This window comes from Dendropsophus ebraccatus, chromosome 2, assembly GCF_027789765.1.
Source record: "Dendropsophus ebraccatus isolate aDenEbr1 chromosome 2, aDenEbr1.pat, whole genome shotgun sequence".
Lineage (NCBI taxonomy): Eukaryota > Metazoa > Chordata > Amphibia > Anura > Hylidae > Dendropsophus > Dendropsophus ebraccatus.
This window is the reverse complement of record NC_091455.1, coordinates 181,491,077-181,497,076: the sequence shown is the minus strand read 5'-3', so window position 1 is coordinate 181,497,076 and position 6,000 is coordinate 181,491,077.

Sequence of the window (6,000 nt, the reverse complement as noted above, 5' to 3'; positions counted from 1 at the left end):
CTATCTTGCTTTTTACTATTGTTTTTAAAACACTAGTAAATTAGTTTGATCACATGATTTTCACGTCACGATTGTTGCAGTATTTATACAGGGATGACGTAGCCATGGGGGAGGGGTCTGTTGAAGCGCAGAAGCACGAAACAAGCTTGTAACCTGCACCTACCTGGCGTCCACCCTGTACAGTTCCATGCGTTACTGAAATAAAGATATCTGCACTATGAATATCACTGGTGAGTGCCACTACTTTATCTTCTAATTGAACTACCACCACATACTGACTAACACCACTGCTGCTACTGAATAATCCACTGTACACAGATCACTATCACCTCATCCAGTCATATAGAGGTGGATGCAGTTCCACACAGGTTCTGTACACCATATACATTACAGTGCAGTTATATTTAGTGACTCACAGGAGACGTCTTCTCTGATTGGAGTTCTTCCCTTTTCATCTTCTTTCTCCATCCGCCCTGGGCCATCATGAGAACTTCACAGAGCCACGAATCCACAGAATCTGCCAGACAAATATATTAGGCTCCTCACTCTGTCACCATCCTCATCTCTCTACAAACTGCACATCTGTATTGGCCCCTTTACACCCTCATTAAGTCTACGTTCACATGTAGCAAAACTAGCGGAATGCCGTTAGCCTCCTTCTCATAATGGGAGTCTATGGGAGGCGCGCGCTGCTGCTCTCCCCGTGCTGAAGAATGAACATGTTCATTCTTCAGCGCGAAGAGACGCTGTGAGAACAGAAGCGCGCGCTTCCCATAGACTCCCATTATGAGAGGGAGGCTAACAGCATTCCGCAGCGGACAATTCCGCCGCGCAATTCCGCTAGTTTTGCTACGTGTGAACAGGGCCTGAGTGGGTAGGCTGACTCTATGTGACCCCCCCTTATTGAATATGCCCCTACTGTGTGTGGTCCACTATAAAACATGCCCCAATGCATACACCCCCATTTAACCCCTTTATAGATGGCCCCCCAGTGTTTCCCCCTTATAGATGCCCCCCTGTGTTGTCACCCAGATAGATGGCCCCCATGTTATCCCCCTTATAGATGCCTCCCCATGTTATCCCCCTTATAGATTGCCCCCATGTTATCCCCCTTATAGATGGTCCCCATGTATCCTCTTATAGATGGCCCCCATGTATCCCCCTTTTTTTTTTTTTTAAACATATTTTATTAAGTTTTTCAAGAAAGTAAGGCAAGCATCACACAGAGTAAAGGAGCCACACGGCTAAAATGATTTACAAAGCAATAGAAAACTTTCCATGAGTACCAAAGCATAGCTATACGATCCATTTGAAAATGTCCTGAGAGGTACAAATGGTAATGTCAATCTGTAGCACAGATGTTTAACCAGGAGAACTGCTTATACAACTCTAATGACCTATGTGGCCTTAAAAAGGAGCAGCAGTATTGTCTAACCACATCTTGCCATAATATAAAACCAAAAACATTAGTAAACATTAATAAACACAGAAAAAAACAAAACACTTATTCCGTCTCAGCTCGAATAAATGGTGTTTGCGACAGAGTTAACCAAATCCCCCCGTTGGCATATGCATACACTATCTTCGGAAAAAACAGATATATTATTGTATCATTGGTTACTTTCATAACCCGCAGCATGGAAGGCATATAGGTAGAAGTGTACTTGTGGTACCAGTCCCTGGGGGGATCCCACAGTTCTGGGATTGGCCTAGGCAATCGTGTCACGTGGCATCTGGGGCCTGTCGCGCCTCTGGAATCTTGAGGTTACCTAGTGACCCTTTAAGATCGGATTGGCAGTACCACGAAGTCATCCTGAAATGATGTATCAAGCGATGCCTCCTTTCAGCTGATGGCCAGGCCTGTACATAGCTCTTCCACTTGCTAAAGAATGATTTTGTGGCGTGCTCCTTGTTTCTCAGTGTTAAAGTGAGTTCATAATGAAATACAGAATCCATGTATTCTATGATTTCCCCAATCGTGGGAGTGGTGGGCTGGAGCCAGTGCCGCAATATGCATTTTAGCCCTGCTAGTAGAAATAGGTGTACCCCCTTGTGGGCCATTAGTGAGGAGGTTGGGTCAGAGGAGTCCTTAGTAACATAATGTAATATATAGGCAAGAGGATCAAGTGGGATCTGGGTGTTCCATACTCGCTTGATAAATGTTTGCACCTCCTTCCAGGTCTCCTGAACTTGTGGGCATAGCCACATACTATGGAGAAGATCTGCTTTGGGTAGCTTGCATTTAGGGCATTTGTCTAGGTGGATAACCTGAGTGTCTCTGAATGGGATATTGAATGCGTACGTTGCCCTGTGTACCATGCGAAGATGGGTCTCCCGTAATGTCTCGCTAGGGGTTGCCTGTCTGACACAATAGATGCCTTTTTTTATTTTGTCGGGGAGGTCCTCAACCTAGAGGTGTGGTGTCCATTTATTTAACACTTTAAGTTCTATCGATTTGAGGTGGATTTCCTTTATATTTTTGTAAATGTCGGACAGTGAGTCGTGTCTGCTTGCTGGTCCTATGAGAGAGTCAAAGGCATTTGGTCTTTCTGTAGTCTCACATTGTGAGGCTAAGGCCTTGAAGTGGGATTTTAGTTGCATGTATTGCCAGGCTTGTGTAGGGGGCAAGCCATATTTGGTAGAACAGGCCTCCCAGGATAGAAACCCTCCCTTGGATTGATCCAACAGATCCCCAAAGCTCCCCACCTCCCGAGCCATCCAGTCTTTATAGAATTTATTGGAAGAACCCTGGGGGAAGCTTGAAGAGTGCCATAAGGGGCAGAATTTAGAGACTGTGTAGGGTAGGTTATAAAGTTTTCTGACCTGTTTCCAGGTTGAGATAGTATCTATGATGAGTGGATTGGACCGTACACACCCTGGCAAGGACGCATATTTAGAGTGTAATAATGCCGCCAGTGACCAAGGGGTGACTAGTCTGGATTCCAGAGAATAGTTTGAGTGATAGCTGGTGTGTAGGATCCAATCCCTAACGTGACGGAACATAGCTGCGAGATTGTACATCCTGAGATTAGGTAGCTGCACTCCCCCCACCAGTTTGGATAAGCATAATGATTCATAGGAGATACGGGGTCTTTTCTTTTGCCATATGAATTTTATAAAAATGCTTCTCAGCTTGTTGTGGTCAACATGGCGGAGGAGCAGGGGAATAGTTTGCATAGGGTATAGGATCTTGGGGAAGGAGATCATCTTGAGCATATGTATACGGCCTACCAGGGAGAGAGGTAGGGAGGACCATCTGGCGAGTTCCAATTCTATTTTCTTTATTAAGGGCGGGTAGTTTAGATTATATATGGAAGTGGGGGATTTACCAATTTTTATGCCTAGATATGTTATGTGGGAGTAATTAATCGGAATGGGCAAATGTTCGGGGACATCTGTTCTATTTAAATTTCCATTTAAGGGTAATAATTTACACTTGTCGACGTTGATCTTATATCCTGAAAACGATCCGAAATGGGTCAGGGTTTTGATCAACGCCGGCAAATGTTCACGAGGGGAGTTCATGAAGACAAGAGTATCGTCGGCAAAACAAGCCACTTTAACTTCACAGTCACCTATCATGATTCCTTCTTAGGTCTTGGTTTGGATGAGGTGGCGGGCCAGGGGCTCCAGGGCTAGATTAAACAATAAAGGTGAGAGGGGGCAGCCCTGTCTGGTGCCCTTCTGAAGTGGGAAGGCCTCAGACAGGTTGCCTGGGGTGTGCACTCGGGCCATAGGACTAGAGTATAGGGATTTTAGAAAAATGCAGAAATTACCCGAGATGCCGAATTTTTCCAGTGTCATATCCAGCCAGGCCCAGCTGACGTTGTCAAAAGCCTTTTCGGCATCCACTACAAAGAGGGCTGGGGCCTGACTGGAATAGCCCTGTGCGTTGATTGCCGTCTGGGCCGCCAGTACTGTTCTTATATTGGATACCGCCGACTTACCCATAACAAAGCCTGACTGGTGGGGGCCTATCAGATCCAGAAGGAAGGAGCCCAGTCTGGCGGCCAATATCTTTGACAGCAGTTTAAGATCCTGATTGATCAAAGATATTGGTCGGTAGGATTCAGGGAGGGTAGGATCCTTACCCCCTTTGTGGAGGACTTTAATGTGGGCTGTGTCTCCCGAGTATAATCGTCCACCTCCCGTCAGTATGGCATTAAATGTGCTTACCAAGTCCGGGACAAACTTTCCAGACAGAATCTTGAAGTATTCCCCTAAAAAATCCGTCCGGACCAGGTGCCTTGTTATTTTTTAGGGATTTGATGGTCGTACTGACTTCTGTCTCCGATATGGGTGCATTAAGTGATTCCAGGGCCTCACCCGTCAGTTGTGGTAGCTGCAGTGAATCTAAGAAACGTCGCCCTGCCTCTAAATCTATCGGGCCCTGCGAGTATAAAGTCTGATAGTAATCCTTTAGTATCTGTGAAATTTGTGTCGGATCTTGTTGTCCCATGTATCCCCCTTATAGATGGCCCCCCATGTTATCCCCCTTATAGATGCCCCCCATGTTATCCCCCTTATAGATGGTCCCCCATGTATCCCCCCTATAGATGGTCCCCCATAAATGGTCCCCCTGTATCCCCCTTATAGATGGTCCCCCATGTATCCCCCTTATAGATGGTCCCCCATGTATCCCCCTTATAATGACCCCCAGTCTGTGAAAAAAAAAAAACACAACTCACCTGACACCTCGCTCCCCCACCGTAGTTCTTCTCTCCTCCTGTCCTCTGGTCTGGCTGTCAGCTGACGCTTGGTTCCTGGCTCTGCACGGTCCCGTCCCGGCAGCATATACATCAGTGAGGTCAGTGTGCGCCAGGGATGTTACTTCCAGCACAGGGGCCGCTTACCCCCTGTGCCATCCCGGCCAAAGCCACAGACCCATTGCAATGACTCCAGCTCTACTGGGCTCAACCATGCATTCCATCACTGTTGGTCAAATGGTGGTGGCCGTACGTTATTAAAAGAAAAATGCACTTCTTTCCTGCTCCCCTGTTCCAAAAATCATTCACTCTGAAAATCTGATCAGATCTGCCACGAAACTGATCATCTCTCTGAGGGATCAAGTTACATGCTGCCCATATGAGTCTATCAGCTGAAGATCCTAATGACAGGTACACCTTAAATTACTAGCTCTGGGACAACTGAAAATTAGACATCCGCACAGCAGCAATCTAGGGATTATTCTATACACGAGATATATACCCTAATTGCCAGATATTAGGTAAGTGTCAGAAGCCCTATAGAGAATAAATGAATAAATGGAACACTGGCTGTGCCCTCTATTCATTCGGGGGGCAAATTTCCTTTGTTCTCAGGATCATTAGGGGTCCTAGAAGTCAGACCCCACCAATTGCTTAGGAAAAGAAATAGTTTTCTATGTGGGAATTTCCCTTTAATAATAATAGAAAATCTAAACGAATACAATTTGTACAAAATATTACCAGACAGACAACTGTACTGAATTTATTCCAGAAAAATCTAACTTGTTCTGGTACAAACAACAGACCCGATAAAGTGTTTTTAAGTTACAGTATAAGAATGTGGTGAGGCAAAAGAAATTCCCTAAAGGGGTTATTCATTTTGCACAATTATCCAGCCGACAAGTTAATGACAGGGTGTTCTGCTGATGGGACCTCCAGCGATCTGTGGAGGTAAACTGAGTTTTCACAAAATTCTTCAAAAGGGTAAAGACCTAAAAAAACAAAGTAAACAAGAAAGTTTTATAACTCTTGGGTTTTCCTTTTTGGCATGAAACCCCAGTTAAAGGGGTTCTCTGATTAAAATTTACTTTTCCCCTATCCACAGGATAGGGGACAAGTAAGAGATTGCAGGGGTCTGACCTCTATACCCCTCAATGATCTCCAGATTGGTCCCAGGCTAGACACACGTGACTCACAGCTCTATTCATTCTATATGGAGGTCCCCGGAATGAGATGAGTCCTGTAAACAGCACCCTCCGGTGGCTCCATTCATTCTCTGAGGAGCCGCTGGAAA